At 38.3% G+C, this 25,077-nt stretch overlaps 1 protein-coding gene across 1 annotated transcript in view; it reads right to left on the bottom strand.

Annotated features, from left to right (window-relative positions):
• Window positions 1–25,077, bottom strand: part of snphb (syntaphilin b) — a 68,113-nt gene that overhangs the window by 36,661 nt on the left and 6,375 nt on the right. The window contains exon 3 of the mRNA XM_088082596.1: window positions 8,725–8,852. The gene's annotated coding sequence lies outside the window, so the exon portion shown is untranslated. The remainder of the gene's footprint in view (window positions 1–8,724; window positions 8,853–25,077) is intronic.

Below are 25,077 nucleotides of genomic sequence, written 5' to 3' on the forward strand. Positions count from 1 at the left end.
CTGTAATTTTATCCTTTTTTAAATCTTACTTTTACTAGTATCATCAAGTGGGTTTTATCCATGTGAAGATGCATTCTATTATGATCTTATCTTGTTTTTACATGCAGGTTTTAATTTTGTCTTTATGTCTTCTGTGTCTTTGATGTGAAGCACTTGATGCATGTATTTTTTTGTTATTGTAAAGCACATTGGGATGCAGCCCAATTCTTGTATGAAATGTGCTAAACAAATTAAGTTTTCTATTATTATTATTATATTTTTCTTACACCAAGAAATTATGGAAGGACATGCATCATATCCACATTAATCATGTACCATATCTTTAAAGGCTTTACATTTGTTTGGGGAAATGTGTTGGCTTCCTCAAGTACCCAAAGAAAGAAAACAAAGCATTTTTTAAAATAACTAATTTGGTAATGTTTTTAGCAAAGTTTTGGCTTTCTCAAGGAAATTGAACATTCCATAAAACTACTAACTAATTCAACTAACAAAAAGGTAATCAAGACACTTGATATAATATGTACATGTTAAAATATTGTTGTTTAACCCTTAGGGACTGTTTCATGCATTTTACACGCTTTTTTTATTCTTCATATTTGATACATTGTATGCCATGCTATGTATTTTTATTTTTTGAACTCTTGGAATTTCCAGGTCAGCTCCTACAATAAGTCTAAAATACATTGTGGAATCAAAATTGTTACATTCAGACTATTAAATGCAAAAAATGCAGATTGAAACCAATTCAAACCGCAAGTTTTGATCCAACAGCCATCAAAGCATAAAAACATGCATTGTATTGTTTCTGTGTTTAATTCTGAGCTTTTGCCTTGGAATTTATAGATTTTACTATTTTCCACCTGATTATGCATTTTTTTAAAACCACATATGGTATACGGAGAGAATACATGTACAGTACATATATACAGTATTAACACTAGGTGCACTGTTACAATCACTGTTGCTGCTAATCATTGTCATATCCCAGACTGTGATCATCATCAAAACTAACTAACTAAATAAATAAATAAAATCTACTTTGCATGTAGTTTATTTAATATTATTCAATTTCTATGTTGCTGTATTTACCACCTAAAACATAATGGCATCATGACAAAAACCTGGCATTTAAAGGGTTACAATTCTGAAAATTAGATATTTGATATTTGAAAAAAAATAATATTTATGATCAGAACAACATGGTTGACTGATGTTGGTTAAAAAATTAACTCAATGAAAGTAGAAAATAATATTAATCTGTAATATTTTTTAGAGCTTGCTTTTGAAAAGCGCATTTTGTGCGCAGAGCGATATAAATGTGAGTAATATTAAAGCAGGCCCAATGGGATAAAATGTAACATCCATCTGGCTTTTTGTTAAAGGGTTAAACACTGACCTTAATTCAGGCTTCTATCCAAAAACCTATTCAAAAAAACCCATTGACTTTACGATGAAGGACCTGGGAGTGCTAAGGTTGTTAACTCATTTCTGGGTTCTAGGTTAATCAACTGCACTTGTATTGCGTTTTTCTCATTAACCGTTCACACACATTCACATTCTGATGATGCAGTACAGGTAGCAATTTAGGGTCTAGTATCTTGCACAAGGATACTTCGACACGGTGATTGGAGGAGCCAAGGATTGACCCGCTGACTACCTCTGAGCCACAGCTGCCCATACAAGAAACTGACTTGAAAATCATCTGTGGGGGAGATTAATAGATGTTATCAAAGAAATAGGGAAAATGTCCAGAAAACTATATTTATAACGTTTAATATTTAATATATTTACAAATTTTATAAGAGAAAAAATATTCTTTATTTCTTTTCATTTCTTACTTTCCTTTTTTTTTTGCTCATATACTCCTTTTTTTTAAAAAAAAAAAAATGTAATTTTTCTTTCTAATTTCTTGTTAGTTTATGGGCATTTTTTTGTTACGTTACTCATTGCCTTCTTCCAATGTTTTTGAAAGCAATCAAGCCAATTTTCTTTTCAAGTTTCAAAGGGTTAAACCATTCCTGAAACCTTTCAATGAGGAGGCGGTAAAGCCTGAAGCCTGAAGAAACCAGCCCAAACTATCAAGACAGTGGTGGATGGGCATTTAAACAAGAAATATCCTGACAAGACCCTCTGTACATGCATCGCTGGTCGATCCTAGATTCAAGACCAAGTACGTAAAGGAGGAGGAGGAGGAGGAGGAGACTGACTGCATAAAAGTTCAAGACTGAGACACTGAAAGAGGCAGACACAGAAGCATGAGGGATGCGGAATGAGGGAGGAGCTGCTGCATCCAAAATAAGATAATATGTACTGTTAAACTGCTAATAAAAGTTCGTGTTCACTTACTTCTTCACTGCCATGGACTGTAATTCTAACCTTTCACCAGCAGAGGTCACCAAATCATTTTTCTCTAATGTCCATTTCATCAAATCTGTCTGTCAAATCAGTAACTTTATCTGCCTACTGTCATTTAAAAAACATTGCCATAGTCAGAGCAATAATGTCACAGCGAGACCTTGAAAGGCTCACCCACGCCTTTATTTCCACTAGATTAGATTACTGCAACGGTCTGTCTGTAGGCCTTTTAAAACAAGCTGTTCTGCAACTTCAGCTTATTCAGAATGCTGCTGTGAGAGTCCTGACAAAAACTAGGAAATATGACCACATTACTCCAGTTCTAAAATCCTCACACTGGCTACCTGTCACTCGGAGAATTGACTTTAAAATCTCGCTGCTTGTCTACAAAACAATCTGTGGCTCAGCGCCGAAATAAATCTCTGACATGCTTGAGTCATATGAACCTTCAAGGACCCTCAGAACATCAGGGGCCGGCCTACTGAGCGTCCCAAGAGTCAGAACTAAACATGGTGAAGCAGCATTTTGTTATCATGCAGCACAAACCTGGAATAACCTCCCAGATGAGGTTCGACAAGCCCAGACTCTGATCCCTTTTCAGGCAAAGCTAAAAACATTCCTTTGTTACTCGGCTACTCCACCCGCTAAAGATTACTTATTTTTAAACTTGATTTTAAATCATTTCAAATTATCTTTTTATCTTTGCACCTCTTTTCTGCACTTTTTCTACTTTTAATAGTGATTGTTTTAACATCACTGCGTAATTGATATCTCATCTCTTTTCCCTTTTATTTTAAATATGTATCTTTTATTATCGTTTTATATTTTATTGCTCTGTAAAGCCCTTTGAATTGTCCTGTTGTATGAAACGTGCTATACCAGGGGTAGGCAACCTGTGGCTCTGGAGCCACGTGCAGCTCTTCAGCCCCTCTGTAGTGGCTTCCAGTGGCTTTGACACACAAAAAAAGAAAAAAAAAAAAAGAAATCATGGAAATGAATTTATTTTATTATTCACATTTTAATTTTTTTTCTGATCTAGGTCTAAATAAATGCTTACATTTTCCACTTTTAGAAAACGCACTGAATAATTAAATTAAACTTAACTAAAATTTGTGTCATTCGTCTATGGCCAGGCACCATTTCTTGTAAATTTTGCCAAACCTCAGTGACAGTGGCTTGTCTTGAGTTTCCCTTGCTATGCTCGTAATGTATTACAAATCCAAAAAATGGAGAATTTAACAGTAAAAAGATTTGTTTGCTTTAACTGCCAACTCTAGAAAATTAAAGTACCAAATAATGATGAATAGCCCACTGTAGAGTAGCCACATTGTCAAAAGATTGTTAAAACATTAATAAATACTCATTTAGACAAATAATCTTGATAGACTTATTTAAACTTAACAGGCTGTGCTACATTAACTTTAAGGCTCAAATATGTTCTGCAGCCCTAGACAGGCTTTTAAAATTATTTTTGGTCAAAAATGGCTCTTATGATTGGAAAGGTTGCCGACCACTGTGCTACTGTGCTATACAAATAAAGTTGCCTTGTCTTACACGAGACAGTTTTTTAAATAACTGTCAAAAGCCTCATTCATAATTCATTAATTGTAAGCTAATCAGTTTAATGGTTTCATGTTCCAGTGAAATAAAGTACATTTTCAAGTTATACATTTTTTTCAGAACTCAGACTTGTTCATCTGTGTGCTGGTGCAACAGGTCAAGTGTTTTTTTTGGGCAAATGATGCCCTCTTTGATGACTTCCATCTAAACACTATAAAATTAAGTATTCCCTATATAATCTGGTTATCTGGACACAGACTTCACACAGTGATCAGGGTGAAATGGTTAATGTCTACAACAACTTTAAATAAATATACCAGAGAGAGAATCAATATAAAATAAGATAAAGATAAGATAGAACTTTATTTATCCCGAAGGACATTGCTGTCTTTCTATGTTCTTTGCAAATTTATGGATAGATGTGAGAATTTAACATGTATGAGAAAATCTAGAGGTACAAATGCTACAACTTTAAACTACATTTTAGCCAAACATGGTCAACAGTCTACAAAGCATGTTAAAATCTTATTTACTGATTTTAGTTCAGCTTTTAATTCTATGGAACTACATATGTTCTGAAAAGGCTGTTGGATTTAAGTGGAAAAAGTGGCCTTATTTTTTTGTGAATTAGAGATTTTTTGTCCTATAAACCACAAAATTAGGTGTCAGTAAAAGGTGGTCTGTCAGAGATGACTGCTCAAAATAAAGAAACACCTAAATTGACCTGTTTTAGTATATTTTTTGTTTTCTAGCAACACACTAAACTTCTGAAAAACTGTACAGCATGATTGAATGTTAAATGTCACAGAGTACAATGTTGACTAACATTACAATAATGTAACTAGCATATCTTAACAAACTCACAGAATGGTGTTTAACCCTCTGAAACCTGGACTGACACCATTTTACTTGTGCTGCGTTCAGATGCCTTATTACAAGTATTTTAACTATTTTTTTAACCTGAGGAAACTGGGTTGATATCTTACCAAAAACATGAAGAAAAAGGCAATGATCAATTTGGCAAGAAATGTCACACTTGCCACAAATGACATTGAAAAAATAATAATTTATAAGTTAATCATCCCCACTTTTATAAAACTAATTTTGAGTAATTCATAAAGTATATTATTTACTGTCACAGTTCACTTATTTAAATAGGAAAAATGGCCAGAAAACTTTTTTTTTTTTAAATAAATACTGTATATTTAAATCATGTAATAGAATTTTTCAATTTCAGCACTTTTTTTTGGGCCATCGCCATGTTTGTTTGTTTTTTCAGGTAACATTTATTTTTTTGACTGATTTCATGCTCATTGCCATCTGTTTTTTGGAAGAATGAAAACCCAGTTTTCTTAGGTTTTGAAAGGTTAAATATCTAGTGAAAAGTATTTTATTTCTCAATGTGGTCATGTGGTGTGGAAATCTGGATGTGAGGAATTAAATCTTTCCAGATCCTGCACTTTGAGCTTTTGCCCTTGGGGAGGTGCTGTAGACCAGTCAGCCAAATCAAACCACGATGCTGAACTCAGAGCCGACAGCAGTCCCATTTCGTTTATGGAAAACACGCTCAAAAAAATCCCTCTGTATTCATGTATTTTGGATCATTTAGTTGTTGAAACTGTGTCCCTGTTTGTCCACATCTGCTCCAGTATTGATTTTAACGTAATGAGGTAAAGCCTCAATAAACAGCCGTTCAGAGGAAGAATTTTCACAGAATTTTTCTGACATTCACTAATGTTTTCTTTTTTGGGGACTAGTTCTAACAAAATATAAGCACACTTAATGTGCTGACATGTTTGTGCATAATATCAATTAATTCTACAGCTGAATAATGTTCAAAGATTTATACGATAATATTTTAAAATGTATTATATTTCCTATTAATTATTTTGATTATTCAAAGGGTTATGGTCTTTTACTACACTAACACTTCAATTCACATCAGTTATTTTAATGGAAACCGTACCATCTAATAAGTGCTGATTGATAAACAGTCCAGTTTGCCTCTGCAGACTTTAAATTGGGAATTCTAGACTTCTCTTGACTTTCTCCTTTGTTTTCAGTGTGTGTGTGTTTGTTTTGAGTGTGTCAGTGTGTGCACACTGTGCTGTGGTCTCATGCTCATTTATGGGGATTAGCGGGGTGTTATGCTTATAAGGATCAGACGACACGCACTTTCAACTTGCCCAGGACATGGGATTCCTCATTAGAAGAACACAGGTGTGAATTATTACTGACTTTAAAAACAGATCACAAATCAGACATAAACTTTTCTTAGGATCTATCTAAGAGCAATTCTAAGAAAAATAGTGGAAGATATTCTTGTTCAAATACCAACACTTTGTCACACCCAACTGCGTCTCATAGCGACACACAGGGCACACTTTAGTGTTTCTTTGCGCAACGTATCCTCACACAACAGAATTAGCGCCCCATGAATGACATTACCTACATAATCCGAAGTTCCACAAGTATGGTTTAGAAGAAAAAAAAGAGGACATAGCTTAAAATGGCTTAAAGTTCAAATGGTTTCTTACGGATCCAAACAGCGGTCTCTTGGGGGAAAGTCTTGTGTCTGACCTATCCACAATTCTGAGGAAGAACATCGTGGCTCGAAAACGTCACTTGTGTTTGCAGAATAAAAATCCTTTGATGGGAGCCGTCTGCAGATCTCTATCTCTTCACATTTTGTTCATTTTGGATCAAGCACCCACTATGGGTTGTGTGTTGTCTTATTTCTCTTCATGACTTAGCCACCACCCCATCCAGCTGACTCATACAGTTGTTACACCACTTCCTTCTTTACTCTCATTAATGCACTGGTCACATGATCACTACCATCCCAATTCTGTAGCTGATACTCTTATCACAGGCTCATGATAACATAGGTTATACGAATTATGGTGCATTACTTTACCTCCGAACAGTGCATGAGAACAGCCTGTATGTTAAGGAAATTATGTCATTCGTGGGACACTAAGTTGTAGGATTTCAAAGGAACTATTGTGTATTTTCTTAGATTACGTTGGTTTTAAATTGGATTTAGTTTAAAGTGTGGTGCATGAAGGGGCCTTCAACGTTGACATCACATGCCAAGGAATGAGGCAAAGTGTTGGTATTTGCTGAACTGGTGATGAGAATAAGCTGAATGCGAAGGGTTAATTTTACTATGTTATGTATTCTTAAATTGTACTCACTTAGCCATGACAAGATGGACTTAAAAAATATGCAAGCAAAGTGAAGGCTCTAGAGGGAATTGTAATGAATGCCTCAACCAAGATCTGATCTGCTTTCTGTGCTTGAAGGAAAAGGGTAATAAGCGGCTCATGAAAAGGCATAAATGGTAGTGTTAATGTAGGAAGATTGAAAATATCTTCAGCCCACTTTGATTTCTTTTGGAATCACACTTCCAACTTAATCTACTGCTGATTTATATCGGGTCCATGATTATACTGTGTCGTGTGTCATTCATATACACTGTTTTACATCTAATTTGAAGCTGCATATCCATGGTTATTAATTTTATGTCTGATAAATTGCCTTAAGGAAAATGTGCTTACAAGCATCTATTTTAAACAACACTGACGTGACTCATGCATTGAAAGCCTAACTAGCGACAATGCATTAAAGTAGACTCATTAACATCTCTAAAGCAGAAGTGATTTCATGTTTAGTGAAGACATGGAAGCGGTCTGCCACTCTCACTAATACTGCCGGCTTTATGCGCTGCTCCTTCCTGTTGGGAGCTTATTACAACATGCGATGGCAGCTCTTAAGTAGCCTGAGGGGGGTTAATTGTGCTCCCCAATGCATGAACAACCCAATTGCCATAGTAAATGTAAGCATTGAATTATATATTGGGTATGTAAGACTAGTATGTTATTATGTAGCAGGTAAGTTTAAACTTTTTACAAAATGTTTCAGCAACACTATGGTTAAAATGTGGTTATGTTTCAAGTCAAGGCAATTTTATTTATAAAGCCCATTATCACAAATCCAAATTTGCCTCAGAGGGCTTTACAGCATGTGACATCCCTGTGTCCTTAGACCCCCCCACATTAACTAAGGAAGAATTCTCCCAAAAAAACCCTTTAACAGGGAAAAAACTACATGATAATGGTTAGGAAAATATCATGACCTGGTTTTAGTGGCACAATCACCACTGGATACGCCTGTGTGACTACAAATTTAGTATTCAGCAGCTTCCTCTGTCCCTTATGAGAAAGTCTTTCCCAAGGCAGGAGAGGTAATATCATAAATGCCCAAGCACAGTGAAGACACTTCTAAAAAAAAATCAGTCAAAGCTTCCTCTTCCTTCTCTTCCCACGCACACTAATAAGTTACACAAGCTCTCTCAATCCCAAGAAGCACAAGTTCCTGCCCAAATAAAGCTTCCTTTATCTGCAGTTTTTCCCAAACGTACAATGTGGTCACTAAAAACACGAGAAAAGTAAAGCTCAGCAGTAGCACAAACTAAGTCCTGCCTCTTGCCATAAATATTTTTTGATTTTTTTTTTACTGCTGTCTCTTAATTCAACCAGTAGGTGTCAAAGGTGAAATCTGTGTTGAAAGAGGCTTCGATTGAAGAATAGGCTTGAGCCTCTTAAGCTAGCTGTGACCCAAATCCATACTACACACTGATATACTACATACTAACAGTTATAGTATACCTTTGATATACAAAAATATCAACATACTTAGCTGATTTAAACTAACAGGATATGATATAACACATGTAACCTCAGATGTCTAATCAAACTGTGATTTCGGAGGATCCATCTAACCATCCACCCACTTTTATCTGCTTACCTGTTGCCTGGCCAAGGGGGCAGCAGGCTGGGTAAAGTATTCCAGCAACGCATTCCAGTTCCTCCTGGGGGACCCCGAGGCGTTCCTAGGCCAGATGAGATATATAATCCCTCCCGCATGTTCTGGGTCTGAAACAGGAAGCAAAATGTCTTTTTAACGGCCCATTCTCGTTCCTAACTTGTCAAATACCACTGCTTGGTCAGTGATTTTGGAGTTAGAAAGACAAAAAGGCACATAAAGGCATAGGTCGCCTCCGGGCCAACGTGGCCGCATGGCACTGCCACTGCACAATGCCAAAAGGCACCATTCACATGCACATAAAACGCCACTGGATTGCATCAGATGAGAACGCAGCTGGACAGAACTAGTCATGGTGTTATTATACGTCAACAGACCGCTAGTTGGCATGGATAGAACCTGTCGTGTGCACATGAAATGCAGCAGGACGGTGTCAGGTTGAAATGCTGCCAGTGAAGATGTTTTATAAGGAGTGCAAGGGTGCCTATAGCACAGTTGGGAGGGGAGGTTGATGGGTCCAACAAACCCTGGACTTTCATGCGCGAGTCCAGTGTACACTTCCTGTTTGACTGTGATGTTTTTTCTCAACCTACCCATGTGCCTCCTTTCCCTAATTCTAACCATCCATACCAGCATGTGCATTTGTGGAAATCGTGCTATCCCAGAACGTAAAGAGCAGACACAGAAGAATACCAAAAACATATTTAGATGTGGAAGTCCACTGCAAAGCTGCAACATGTAACAACAAGGCATGAGAACATGTTGAAAAGTTGAGACAAACCATGATGTTTTTTTCTAAACCTAACCACATGCATGTGTTGCCCAAATAAAAGTAAATACGGGGTGCTTTACAGATACAAGTTTATTTTGAAAAAGACTGTATGAATCGAACGAGTAGAAACTGTACATTTCCTGTGAAAACCAAAGTGTTTTTTGAAAAGACAGAATGCATTTAACGGGCATAAATTGACCAGCTGTCCCAGAACATCATATTTACCTGTGTACGGTATTGACCAAATGCCGATATTTGACGAGCTGGGGTGAGAATGTGTTATCTCTTCAGGTTACGCAATTTTGTTTTCGTTCATCTTTACAGAGCTATTTCCTCACCACTCACAATTTATTTTCAATTTTTCTTTTTCCAGCTGTCACAGCTCCCACATTTCCTTTGAACATTACATGGTGGGAGAAAAGCATCTGTCAACAGCACACTCAAAAGTCAGTCAGTTATATTTTGTTTGCATGCTGTCTGGTTTCAGTGCAAGGTCGCAAACTTTGAACCACCAGTTGGAGTGAGATTGTTGTTTTTTGTATTTGTCTTTTATTAAATTTCTATTTTCTTGACAGTAATGGTGGTTGGAGGGAAATTCTCAATACAAAGATACTTCTGTGGATTATCTCACCCCCATTTAAATAGGCACTGATTTTGAAAAGAGATGCTGATTTTTTTTTTTTTTTTTTTGCATAGAGGGGTTTTGCAAGTGGAGATGCATTGTCCATCTTTAAATATAGTCTACGGTCGGCACTTAGAGTGTACACTACCCAACAACAGCACATCACTGATGATTTTGCACACCATAGTTTGTTTTGGTTGAGTTATATTTAATAAATTCACTTGCTTAAATGAACTGTAATTTTGTGTCTGGATGAGCTTTTGGTACATAGAGATTTTAACTGAAATATGTAATATATTGTCCTTCCGGGAAAATACTGTGCAGTGCAGCCATTTATTTGGACTACTGTCCTAGGCCCAGTATACAAGCGCCGGGGAGGATTAATATATTGATGGAAGTATGTCTGACTCTGCCAGAGTAGGTGGGGATTTTCCCCCTTTCAGCCAGTTGTTATTGGACTTTCTTCAAGTGGACCAATTACATCATATACCAAACAAGTCAGCAACAGGTTGCACGTCGTACGGTGGCGACATGGTTAACTTTTCAGCGCTGTACATTTCGTACATACTCTTCGCTTTACTTTTTGTACAAAATTTGATGCCTTCATCTTGTTTTCTTTTCTTCCCTTTTTCTAATTTTTTTGTTTTCCCTGCTTTCTTCTAATAATTTATGCTGTATGACTTCCGGGTCAAAGCCTGGTGTGGGGACTACGGAGCATGCGCAGAACTCCTGGGCCAGTAAACTAAGTTGTGTATACATGAAAGAATAAATCGACCCTCAACTGCATTATCTAGGTGTTAGTCCAATTTTGAGAAATTTGAATTATTGCAATTTCAGTCAGACTTAAATGTTTAAATATATTTTAGTCTAGTTTTAGTTTGACCAACACAATAACACGACTGTTCTAACATGTAAACATACTGACTGTTTTGGATTGCAAACTTACTGTGTTATCTTTTCATATAGAACAGACCAACAGAATTTAGCAAATCCTGTGTGGCAGGAAGGAGTTAGTCCTTTGAAAACCTCAGAAAATTAACTTGATTTCATTGAAAAACATGAAAAAAAAGGCAATGAGCAACTATTACTCGAAAAATGAGCAAGAATTAAGGTTCAAGAAAGTTATTTGAAAAATAGCAAAAATAGAAAGAAAAAGGTAAAAAAAATGAAAACAAACAAAATATGACATGGGGAAAAAAGTACAAAATAAAACAAAATAAAATACATTTCTGAAACTATAAATATATAATCATAGTAATTACAACCATAGTTTTATGGACATTTTCACTAGTTCTTTGATAATTTTCTAATAATTTTCCCCACCTCTCTCTTATTATCTCCTTTTATAAATTTCTTGCATTTTACCCAAATTTCTTGCTAATTGCTGATTGCTGATTTCTCCCCATGTTTTTGAAAGAAATCAAATCAATTTGCTCACGTTTCAGAGGGTTAAATGCTTTTGACAATCGTCTGAATGCTGCATAAGTAAACTGATTGTCCATCTAGATTTTAAAGGATTAATTGATTTTAATAAAATACCCAATCCATATAATAAATATAGTTATCTTGCCTACATACCACCACAAGAACCTGAATGATCCAAAATAACTTAGAAAGTCCAAATGACAGCACTCTTGTACCACTCCTTCCACAAATTGTTAAATCTTGGGAACAGATCTAGCGAGGAGACGGACAGTTACTAACCAATATTATTTATTGTTTTAGGGACTGTCCATTGTTCCAACAGTCTATAATTTTGAAAACCCCATGGTCCGAAACAGTATATCTAGTAGAAGTGTGTATGAAGTTGAAGGTATTAAATCAAAGGAGAATTTAGTTGGAAAATGGGAAATGGCAATGTTTTCTTACATTTCCTTTGAGGATCAGTGTTTTTGACATGACTTTATTGCAGCACCTTCTCCCTCCTCGTTTAATCTTTTTAGAGTTTGATAAGAGAAGATGTCAGTGAATCTCTCTCTGTATGTGTGTGTGTGTGTGTGTGTGCATTCAAGCGGGAGCATCTGACAGTAACACCCACAGCTTGTTTTCACCTTGACACATGTTTTAGATGTATCGTGCTATGTGTTAGCAGGATTCAATTTCATGGCTGATGTGTGTAGGATAAGAATCCATGGAACAAATTCTGTGATCATGCCTCTGTGTGTGTGGAGATTAAAGGAGCTATCGAAGGCATGATGATAACAGCCAAACCATTACAACAGATGGATACAAGCTCTCCTACATAGTGTCTATTTATGTCCTCATTCAACTTTGGAAGTCCAAAAGGGCCTCAAGGGGGTTAACCTAAGCAAACTGAACTGTGGCAGTATGAAAGCAATCCATCCATTATCTGTAACTGCTTATCCTTTAGAGGGTTGTTGGGGGGCTGGAGCTGATCCATGAGAAAGGAGTACACCCTAGAGCATTTGCAAGACTATCAAAGGGCCTATAATGTATATTTTCATTGCTAATATGTGTAAATAATCTGAATCAGTAAAGCAACTACTAACTAAATGTATGACATAATATAAAAAAAAATCTCTTTTGAAATGTAGTGGTGTACAAGTATAACATAACATAAAACTACTACTAAATCACTCAAGTAAGTTAAAGTATGTAAGTAGTAACTTAAAATATTTTGAAGTAAATGTACTTTCTCAGCACATTCTCACTCCCAGCTCATTAAAAAATACTAATGCTTGGTGAGAGGCTTTATGCATCACAATATAACGACCAAGGTAACCCTCTAAGCATCACTTTTGGATGTGCAAGTTTCCTCTCGTTATATGCATAATGTCTTTTCAAAATAAACTTTTACAGGAAATGTTGTTTCTGCTTGTTCATACATTTTTCTTTTGAAAATAAACTTAAACCAACGTGGATTTAATTTTGTTAGAGATCATGGTTTAAAATAAATTGTAAATTACTGTAACTTATAGTACACAACCTCTCAAACATCATGTGACACATACTACATCACGTAGTCTAAATAGGACAGTGCTGACTTTTGGTCTCACACAGGACATGAACAGCAGTCTCCTGGGTCAGTCCTGTGTTTGTTTGCCCAACCTCCCACCCTATCCAGACTATATGCTCTTTATACCATGTTGCTACAGATGCTAAAGGGTGCCTCGATGCGTCTGTTTCAGACACTGAGGGCCAAGTGCTGGTATCTGACAAGTTTCGAGTAAAACACCTTGAGTTTCCAGTACTTTTCAGTAGTTAACTTTGCACCACTGTTTTTCTTTTAATTTCTCGTTTTACTTGCAGTATTTCAGCCTTAATTTAAGATGAGTGGAACACTGGTTCAGCAGCATTTACACTGTGGGTTTAAGGGTAACTTAACTTCTGTCCATTCAAACTAATTAAAGACCCTTCTTTAACATTTTGGCAGCAATAATGACAGTAATTAAAACTTATCAGTGGGATGCAGGCTTATAATGCTGGAAGAGCTTCCATGGGTTTTAGAGGAGGCAAACAAGCTGCTAATTAAAGTGGGTAAATAAACAGCAAACCATCATTTACTTGTCATTTTGAAACACTACTTGTTTGTACAGAAGAGGCTGTAGGAAAATTATTTCAGTTCTACAATTAAAACTGCGGCTCTTTCAACAGAACAATTTTTGTATTTATTGTATTTCATAAGACAATCTTCTAAAATTTAGCCCCGTTTCCAAAAAGCCTTGTCACATCTTTGCTCCAAAACAGACACAATCGTCACAGTAATCATCACGTGGTGTCATCTGGGATCAGCAACCATTACTCATCGTGTTTGCAATGTAAACTTTCCGTATCGCAGTCTCTGCCGTCAAGAGACTAAAATGGCCGAAAGAAAATCATTGACTTTGTAATACAAACAAGCACCAATAAAGACTGGGTCCAAGTTCACTGCACTTCACACACATCCAGATGGCCTGTGAGATGCTGTGTTTAGTTCCAATAAATGAAGGTGGTATTGACTGACCCCTTTCTCTGTGCATGCAATGTGTCCTCCTCAGTCAATGTTTACAGAGAGAGAGAGACGGAGAGGATGAGAATGTGTGTGATAGTGATGCAGGAGAGAAAGAAAATATCCTGTATATTGTCGGAACACATAACATTTCCATTGAGCAGGTGTGAAATGCTGTGGTGACGAGATCAGTCGCACAGAATTTTCGGACCATGAGATGAAATGAAGAGATGGGATAGTAAAACAATATCATCATTTGCATCTGTGAGAATCTACATAGAGGAAAATTATATTCTACGAACAAACTAGAATTATCGCCCTTGCAAACCAGTCAAGTTGCAGTTGCAGTTCACATCACATGTTTAGCCAAACTCATATGCAGACACGGCTTTAAATAAGGATGATGCTGCAAAGAAGCTAAAGTTATAAAACTTGGATGCTTCACACATTTATTCCCACCAGCAACACAGAAGATCTTCTACAATCAGCACGGTTTCAACATGAACACCAAAGATTAGTGTCACCAAAACAGTATCTCACCAAATGTCTCCCATTTTGTTCCTGAGTTATGGTGACGAATTATGGAGAGAAAAGTGTTCCTGCAAAATATTATGATGTCACAGTAAAGCTGAACTTTGACCTTTTGGATATAAAATTTGAGTATTTCATTCTATTAGACATTTGTGAGATTTTTTTAATTGTAGTTTTGGCCAAAAACATGTTTTGTGACATCACTTTAGAATTTGATGGTCAAAGGTCAATCAGTTCATCATTGAGTCCAAGTGGACGTTCGTGCCAAATTTGAGGCAACTCCCTAAAGGCCTTCTTAAGTGCATTTACGAGAACGAGATGGACTGAAGGTCACAGTGACCTTGTCCTTTCACCACCAAAAATTTAATCACTTCATCCTTCAATCGAAGTGGATGTTTGTGGAATATTTGAAAAAATCCCTCAAAGCGTTCCTGAAATATTGCCTTCACAAGAATGGGACAGATGATCACATCGAACTTGACCTTTGGCCACCAAAAATCTAATCAGTTCAACGTTTGTAGAAAATCTGAAGAAATCCCTTCAAGGCATGCTTGAGGTATCACGTTCAAGAGAATGGGACGGATGGACAGACAACCTGAAAACATTGTGCCTCTAGACATGGGTTTGGCTGGCACGGTGGCAAAAAATGAAAAAAACAAACATATATTGCTCCAATTGAGCAATTACAGCGCTGAAAAGTTTTAGATATAAGCCTTTTTCCAAAGCATATAATGTCATGAAGAAGTAAAATGAAGAACAAATCATTCAAAAGAAGCATCCATTGACATCACATCCAGGTCCTCTAGTTTAGTTTGTTACAGATATGCCTAGGAGGGGAGGTGGGGGGGACTAGTGAGGCAAACTTTTGGTGACCTTGCTGGCCTCATTAGTCTCATTAGCCTGAGCCGGATAGAGCTGTTTTGTCTTCATTATCAGCAAGGTTGGTGTTATGGATGGGTTTAAATGCGGCATTACCCAGGTCTTCCATTTTATCAGTGAATCCCAAAAGAGGTGAGGCAGGGAAGAGGCAATAAAGGAGGAATCAGGGAACTGATCCATGAGCTGGTTATCAGCATGCTGACACTGAGGCTGTGATGTTTGAAGATATGTCAGGATGCATCATCTTAGGCCTGATGGATGGGTGTTGCAGGCTGAACAAAGATGGTCCATCAGTATTTGAAGTCCCGCTGGAAGGCCATCTGTCCTGAATAGATGCCTACATCCCCACAACAGACTGAAGTTGAATATAGTTGATCCTCTTCAGACCGCAGGTTTTGCTGAGCCATGTATTCAGTGATAAGAGTCTGCAGATCCTGCTGATGTTGGCAGCAGTCCACTTATAAAAAACTTGCCTTCCAGTTTGTGCCAGCAGTTAAACTTGTCAATAAAATTCTGCTTTAGCACTTGTGACCGCTCTCTGCAAATAGCATTGGCTCCAACAAGTGAAATAATAGGATTCATTTCAGGTTATTAGTTGAGGAACTCAACTTTTCAGCCCATTCTTTTTCCAAGCTCGTAAAATACCACCACTTTTGTAAGTGCTTTAGGTGCAAGATTGCAACACCTCTGGACGGTGTCAGGTGAGAACACAGCTGGTGTTATCATATGCCATCAGACAGCCAGACGGCAACTGCTGCATCTGCTTGACACATAGCAGGATGGCATCAGTTTGAAACGCTGTCAGTAGCAACATAATATAAGGAGTGCAAGGGCGGGAGGGGCAGTTGATGGGTCCAACAAACCCTGGGCTTTCATGCAGGAGTCTGGTGTATGCTTCCCATCTGAATGTGACTTTTCCATGTGCCTCCTTCCCCTAATCCTAACCTTCTGTGCTAGCTTGTGTGTTTGTTGACGTCCCAGCGTTGTTTGCCATGTGCTTTTGTTGCCTCAACATAACCACATGCAGCATAATCCCACCACGTGCTTGTGTTGACATCACATTAGTGGCATCCCGGAATGTAAAGTACAGATGCAGAAAGATACCTAAAGCATAAACGTTTTTTATGTAAGAGAAAGTGGCCTCTGGCACAGTGTGCTGTAATTGCCTTGCTGTCTGCTACAACTGGTTAGGTCTACAGCATTGCATCATGGGACTTTCAGTAAAAAGCAATGTGGCTTACAACTGACATTAGTTTTTGCTCCACTGGGAAGATTTCAGAGCACTATATCATGAAAATCACTTAAAATTTCAACCCTGTCTCCCAGAAATTCCATTTATTCTATTAATTTGTTTCACTAATTGCATTAAAGGGAAATGCTGCCTGGCTAATGTTCACTGAAAACATTATTGAAGGAAGCAGGTGCAGACCGGCCATTGAGAAGTTTGGGTATTTTCCCAGGGGGCCAGTTTTATGAGGGCCCGGTGGACTACGACATAACACAGCAGCAACAACAGCAGCCAGGAGCCTACATTTTGTACAAATATTCAATCTTAACTGAAGTGACAGGGCTGGTGCAATGCATTATAACAGATGGCATCCAGTTGCTGATATAAGTCAAACTGACTACTCTGGGTAAAGCAACTATCTAGAACTCGTTAACATTGATAGAAAGAGAAAAACCTGCAGTGAACATTGCACAGCGGGTGTGCCAAAAAAAAGGAAAAGGCTTTGCTAGCTGACCCCGGAAGGTGTGCTAAGATAACCGATTCATTTGAGCAGTCTGCCACAGCAGCAGGTCATGATGAGGGCAGTGGTGATGAGCCTGAGGCACAAATATCAGAGAGGAGTGAACAGCTGGCAGCAGAGGCTGTGTCATGCTTATGTGCTCTAGACACGTAAACTAACTCACTAAAGAACAAAATGTTCTTGTTAAACTTGGGGTTTAATGCTGCAAGTTTTACCATTTCCGAGGTTTACTATTCAGACTTGGTGCACAATCATTTAGAGAAGTATATACACCAAATGTCTCTTAAGTGTTTTTAAAAAAATGGTCATAAACTTTGACTGTAAATGTAAATCTGGACTTCTCATCAATTCTATTTTGCATTAAAGCCTATACGGCATATAGCATTTGATAGCTAGCCCAGCAATAAAGATGATGTGTTTAATGATTACTCTACAAGTGAACATTGCTTGGAACATAAAAAGGGAAAGGCTGGAAGAGGAGGGAGCTAGAACCAGCCAGACCATTCTCATTTCAAAGTTGTCTAATACAGCCACTTTTGCAGTGCTTTTGCACAAGATTCTGATGCCAAAACCCAACTTTCATGTCCACAAGATGTGCCACTGGACTGCATAAGCTGAGAATGCTGTCTGCTCACTGTTATCATATGCTGGCAGATGGCCGTACAGCACCTTCTGCATCAGCATGACATGCTGACAGTTGGTGTAAGTTGAGAATGCGGCTGGAAGGAACCTGTCGCATCCACATGATATGCTGCTGGATGGCATCTGGTTGAAACATTGTAATGATGTAATATAAGATGGACGAAGGTCCCCGTTTGGCAGGTGGGAGGGACAGTGGATGGATTCAACAAACCATGAATTTCATGTGGGAGTTTGGTATTTGCTTCCCGTCTGAATGTGACTTATTTCTACATCTTACCATGTGCCCTTTCGCCTTATCCTAACCATCCATGCCAGCATGTGCTTTTATTAATGTCCCAGTGTTGGTTGCTATGTGCTTATGCTTAAAGTCACTGTCGACTTTTTAAATATTTCACTAAAATCTTAACATGTTTGAATGTGTAAAATGGCAGAGAGTAAATATACTGCCCTAAGAAGCAAATGGAAAGTAATGCCCATCACTCATTGTATAAACACGCGTAAGGTATGTCCAGAAAAGGTGAAAATCTTTCTAGGCCACTAGAAGGCAGAAGAACACCAAAACAAGCATGTTTACAGTGTCATAGCTAATAGGTGGTGAATCTTTTTTCCTGTTACGTGTAACAATTACTCACCAGCTAACTGCTAACTTAGCATGTCTGCCATTTACGGATTGGCATTGGATTATGTGGACTTACCAGACTTTTTTGAGTGCAAACAGCTGCTGCTGGAGAGGCAGCTACTCATTGCTGAAACCAAACCAAACAATGGATTCCCAGGATATAAAATCTTGAGTGATATCAAACTGACTTATGATGAATTGTTCAAATACTGTTGAACTTTTTCATTTACTTCATTTGCTAAACAAGATTCTTAGTGCTGTGATTTTGCATCTTTTGACATTTACTCTTACTGAATAACAAAGCAGAGTTTGATAGGCAGCAGGTCCCGTTTTTACCCTTGCTAACAGCATGATGTCATGTAGCAATGTATGGCAATGTCATTCTGTCAATTCAGACTAATATATCTCAACAATTGTAACAATAAATATGAATAGCCTTAAATTTTGGACAGATATTCATGGTCTCCAGAGGATGAATCCTACTGACAGTGTGATATTTGAATTCTAATCTTCTGCCACCATGAGTTTTACATTATCAGCAAAATATCTCAATCACTACTGGATGGATTTCCAATATTTAACATACAGTCATTCATGTGTAGCTTTTATCTGTTGTTTTATTGTTATTGTTTTATCTCTGTAAAGTGTCCTTGAGTGCTGAGAAAGGTGCTTATAAATAAAATGTATTTTTATTATTATTATTATAGTGCTCACAGGATGAACCAGAATGACTTTGGTGATTGCCTTAACTTTCTTCTAGTGCCACCATAAGGTCCAAAAACAGTTGCTTTACGCCAAAATGTTTGCAAATAGTATTCCCATCAGCCTCAGCTGTCCATTGTGTTTCGTGCTCATTAGCAAATGTTAAGCATGCTATCACGTTTCACTAAGGTGGTGAACATAGTTAACATTATACCTGTTGCTGCTTTGCAGTGGACTTCTGCACAATCCAGGATTCTAACAAACATCAACATTGCTGGGAGGAAAACCAAGTCCATAAACTGAGGTTTTAGATGTAACAGTCCATGAAGCACATTATTGCAAAGTCCAGAGGCTCTGATGGAAAGAGCTTGTTAACATTTTATTTTCAGTGCTGACTTTGGAATAACAAAAGTTAATTTGCCTGAGGATCCCAGGAAAATTTCCAGTTCAACGGAAATTCAAAGTGATAAAGCCAAGGGCCACAAAGTCACACAATTGTTCAAAAAATTAATTGAAAGTCAGAGAGCCTGCACAGGTGATGGAGATACTGTCTGCATCCCTCGTTCTACTGAAAAAAAAAAAAAATGCTGATGTTGGAAACTATGAAAAATTGTACAAAGAGACAGCGTGCTTTGGACATATACTGTCAACTAAATATTATAAATACAAGAATCTCTCAGTTGCCACAGGATAAAAAATATATCATACTCCCTACTGTATAAGTATAGATACAGTATACATGAAGATTTTGATGTGTTTTAATTGGAAATATACTTTTATAACCATGTCAAAACAGGAGGAAGATGATGCCTCAGTGTTATGGCCCGGGCTGTAACCCCGTAGATTCCCTTGAGTTTCCTTGTGTTTACCTTTACTGTGAGGCTCCCCTTTCTGTCTCTAGCTCTGTTTATGTTTGTTTGTGTGTGTTCGCATGGTCCCCTTCCCTTGTTCTCCTGGTTCTGCTCATCATGCACACCTGTCTGCAATCGGCTCATCCCCTCTCCCAGTCTTTTCACCAGCCTCTTATCAGCTCATCAGCTTGCAGTACGTCTAGCACAGCTCTTCAACTGTTCTTTGCCTTATTGTTGTTTCAAGCAGTTTGAGTTACGCTTCAAGGCCAACTTATTCCTATTCCACACTACAAGACTTTGAAAATACTTCTAAGACTGAAGTGTGACGACCCCCCCACATCTAAAGACAATGTGAGTTGTCAGTCACACACTATAATATTTAACAAAGACTGGAAATCCAATACGTTCTCATCCCAACTCGTCGCATGGTGCCGCTCTGTCAGTGACCTTCTGCGTCTACTTCGTTCTGCATCAGCTGTTTACACTCCAGGATGCTGTTCATGTGAAGTCAACAAATGCACATGCTGGGATGATGCAGCACATTGTTTATGTTTACACAACAGCACATGTAACCAACACGACTGTCACAATAGTTAGGATTAGGCAACAAAGTTATGGATGGTTAGGTTTAGGCAGAACAGGCATATGGTAAGGTGGAGAAAAAAAAACACATCTGTGTGGATGTGTTTTTTTTTTTAACTCTGGTGAACTCTGGACTATTGCTCCCACAGTAGCAATATGAGATGACTTGGGATGTAAAACTGTTGCCATGTTTAACATTAAGCACAAATGAGGCCTGACCTCTCTCCCAAAATTATCACCTGCCTGCCTGTCTTACTGCTTGTCTCCCTGTCTGCAACCTTTCAGTCCCCAAGCTACCCCCTGTATTCACACTCACGCCAGACCTCTGCCCTTCATCCAGTTCGTCCTCTTTTACCTCCACCACCTACGGCCATATCAATTCAGCCGAACCTTGACAGGCTATTTATTGGATTTATTCTGAATGAGCGTCATGCCACAGTAAAGTAGATACTGGAAATGCAATAGAAATTCTAAAGATGAAATATCAAACTGTGCACGATGCCGTAACCATGCTAACCTTCACAATGATCAATGCGTGGCCTTCTGTGCGGCTCTCTGTCTTCGATGTCTCGTCACAGAAAATGTTCATTTTGATTCAAGGGTCTGTGGAATTGATCAGTTTCCATGGCAACACCGAAAAAGTTTTCCTTGTCCCTGAATACACCTAACCATTGGGCTGAATCACTAATGAAAAGTGAAAGTGGAGCTTAATGGTGAACAGGTGTGTGTATTAATCTGCCTGTGTGTGTGTGTGTGTGTGTGTGTGTGTGTGTGTGTGTGTGTGTGTGTATGTGTGAATGTGTTTGAGAAACAGAGTGGTCATGTAAGCTTAAGGCCTCATTCAGGAGAACAGGTTATGTTTACTGTCCCAGCAAAGTGATAATCACCCTCTCTCTTTTCTCTCAGCGCTCTGCTCTTTAGCTCTTTTCTCCACCTCTCAATTGCTCAGGCGGCACAGAAGTTCATTCGTCTCAGGTTTTCTGGTGTGTGTGTGTGTGTGTGTGTGTGTGTGTGTGTGTGTGTGTGTGTGTGTGTGTGTGTGTGTGTGTGTGTGTGTGTGTGTGTGTGTGTGTGTGTGTGTGCCTCTCTCTTCTCCTTCAAATTCCAATTACCATTTATGCCGACTGAGCAAGGTATGATTTCAAACACTGCTGAGCATACTATACTCTTGACTATAAAGTGCTGTGTGATGTTAAGTCTCTGACAGTAATAACGTTGTAAATGCGATGTTGTTTGTGTGTTGGTGTACAGGCTCATTTGACATCACTGCCTCTATGCTGTTGGGTGTTTATGTCACCTGGGCAGACTGAGAACATGGTTTTCTCACAGTTTCATTTGCCATCTCTGTAACTCTTTCAGACAAAAAAAAAAAGAAATAAAAAATAAACTATTATTTCTGGCAAGTCGCTCCCATTCAGAAACTTCCAAATTGAACTTCATATGGAACTCTTGATGGACTCGCTGTTTGAAATGATGCAAGCAAAGGTTTGGTTTGGCATGTTGAAAACAAAACATTATTTGGATTGATAATTTCAATTCTGTAAAAGTTATCAATGAACAGTAGGGGTAGGGATACAAACTGAGTATGAATACAAATCTTGCTGCCTTTTTGCATCTATAGTGTGATCAAAAGTCTAGACAAGAATAGGTTTACAGAGGCTTTGAAATGGGAAGTCTCTTTATCTGTGATGTCCTTTAAGCTATCCGCATGTGTAGTTCAGGATGCAAGAAAAAAGGCAGACAGTGGTTCAAAACAAAAGCAAATGCTGATATACAAATCTTCAAAAATCAAGCAGATGACAAAACTCAAAGTGCAAAAGAAACACACCAAAATTAAACTGAAAACCAACCATGGAAACAGCGACGAACGCAGCGAAAATCACAGCAGGGCATGTAGTGGTGACAACAGCAGCAAAGACAGTGGCGACAACAGTAATGATCACAGACAAACTGACAAAAGACAAGAGGAAAAACATGGGTATACATACACAGGGAAGTGATCAGGAGAATAAGACACAGGTGGAGTAGACAGGGACTCGAAACACAAGGACTGGTTAACAACAAGGGTGTGGCAGGGAACAAGACAGCTTGCAGGTTGCAGCAAATAAGACATACAAAACAGCTGTGCAGTGAAGACTCTGGGAACATGGTAGGCCTAATGAGACTGGCTGCAGGCGATTTCAATGCCGGTGTACATGTGGGCTGAGTAGGCAGAGTCTGCACACCATTTAACGGGTATTGGTACCATTTAACGGATACAAATACCCGTTAAATGGTGTACCATGCACCAGATCAGTTATGTGTTAAGGGGTGCACCGGTGCACTGAAATAGGGCACAGCCACTGATATAAGATATAAGAGGGAAAACTAACAAAGACAGGTAGAACTAAGGATACAGGAAAGCCACAAGGGGAGTTATAGTAGTACAGAAAATGAGCCAAATGAGCATTCCTACACTGTGACAAGTATGCGTTTGATGAAGCATTGAGTTGTTACATTTCACTTATATAGCAGCTGGCTAGTTTGCTAGCTAGCTTGCCAATTCCATCATACTATCATGCTAAACTGCTTACAGAAAATAGAGAATACAGTAACACAGGACTGTCAGCATCTATGGCTCTGTAAGTGTGTGTATTTGGAAAGAGCAACGGCCAATGGGGAAACCCTAACTCTAATGTCAGCATTCACTCTGACCAATGGTGTAACTTTGTCACTCACTCAATCACTTACGCTCTTACTCACAAGGTGGGTTTCTGTGACAGATCTGCACAAAACTTAAACCATGTTTTTGAAATGTTGATACCACAATTGCAGGATTGCATTTCCATTGAGTGATGTTATGCAATTTCTGCCCTGGTGATAACATTCCAAGAGAGAAAGGATGTTCAAAACATTAGCAGGTTTATTTCTATTGCAGCCACCGCACTAGCCGCCATTATTTCCAATCCAATTGTGGATTCAAAACTTCCAGATGATCTGCTCAACTTTTGAAGAGTTATGTGATGCAATAACACCTATGTAGCACCTGCTGCATCATGAGGGAGCCAGCTCCCACCGACAAGCACATAGCCATAGTATCATGTGACCTAAAAAAGCCAAAAAAGTCTTTCCATTGCAGTTTTGCAAAATATAGCTTTTTTGAATCGCCTGAAATATCACCTCATGTGAGCGCAAACATGTTTTTTGCAATAAATGGGACTGTTTTGTAGTTGATGTGTTTCCATTAGGGTGTTGTGTATTCGCAATTTCGATTTGCACAGTTTGAGGGTTAATGGAAACCCGTCCACTCACTCACTCACTCACAGACATACTTTTGCTACATAGGGCTGGACTCGCCTCTGTGGTCCAGCCAAAAAAGAGAATTTTAAAAAATACACAGAATTATGTTGCTGTGTAAAACTCTGGAGAAAGATAGTTGATTGTTGAGTCTTATTTCTAGGTCATCAAATGCCATCCCTTTGGATTGATGGTTCAATCCAACTACCAACCCAAAGCATTATTATAGTATTATTGAATATTTAAAATAATCAATAGTGACATGCATGTGACAAATAATGACTTTTACCAACACAGCTTCTGCTGCTGTAGCTATGACTGGCTATTCAAGTGTGTTTCACCTACTCAGGTTCTCACTTCCTGTTGTGTCATTTTACATCCTTGTTTGCAGTGATTTAGTTGACACAGCAACGAGTTTAGCCTTAGTTTTGCACTGAAGTCCAGTCAAAACACAGAGCAGTGAAATGCATGTGAATGTGTGACTTTTTTGTGATGTCAATGGCCAAGTTGTGAATCCAATTCACGTATAAACAAACACAACAGGCTTACACACACAAACGCACAAAACCCCTATACGGACATACAGTACATGCTAGACAGAGATAGTTTGAGAAAGCACACAGGCTCTCTATTTCTCTCTCAGCTGAGGGCCAGGAGATCAGACAAAGAACATTCATTTCTTCCATGGATCTCTCAGTAGTACAGCTTTAGGCTGTAGCAGTAATATATGTGTTGACAATATCAAGTGCTGTCCCTCTATTCAGTTTCAGCGCCTGGCCCTTTGCTTGAGGGTTGTTTTAAATCCCCAAACTTTCAATCTTTAGGTGCTGCTTGCTTCTCTTTTGACTCAGTCACTCTTCATCCAGACAGATGATACAAAGTGTCAGTGTGGCAGAAATCTGGAGCAGCATTGCTGTCATTTTGCTTGTCTCTATATTCCATTAGGCAAATGTCAAGAAATCGTGAGGTGTTTTTATCTCCTGGTATTTCATACTGTTTCTATAAATTTTTCTGACATCTCTGTTTGACACCGTGGATCTTTGGCTTATTTTCTCTTTTTCTTTTGTCTCTCCCTCTTAATCGGTCCATCTGTCTCTCAGCTCGGCTACTTGCAATTCCCTACCTGCTCTCCTTTTCTTTTCGTGTTATTCCAGGCTGCTGC

This window comes from Plectropomus leopardus, chromosome 9, assembly GCF_026936395.1.
Source record: "Plectropomus leopardus strain MGB_pleo_1.0 chromosome 9, ASM2693639v1, whole genome shotgun sequence".
In the NCBI taxonomy this organism is placed as follows: domain Eukaryota; kingdom Metazoa; phylum Chordata; class Actinopteri; order Perciformes; family Serranidae; genus Plectropomus; species Plectropomus leopardus.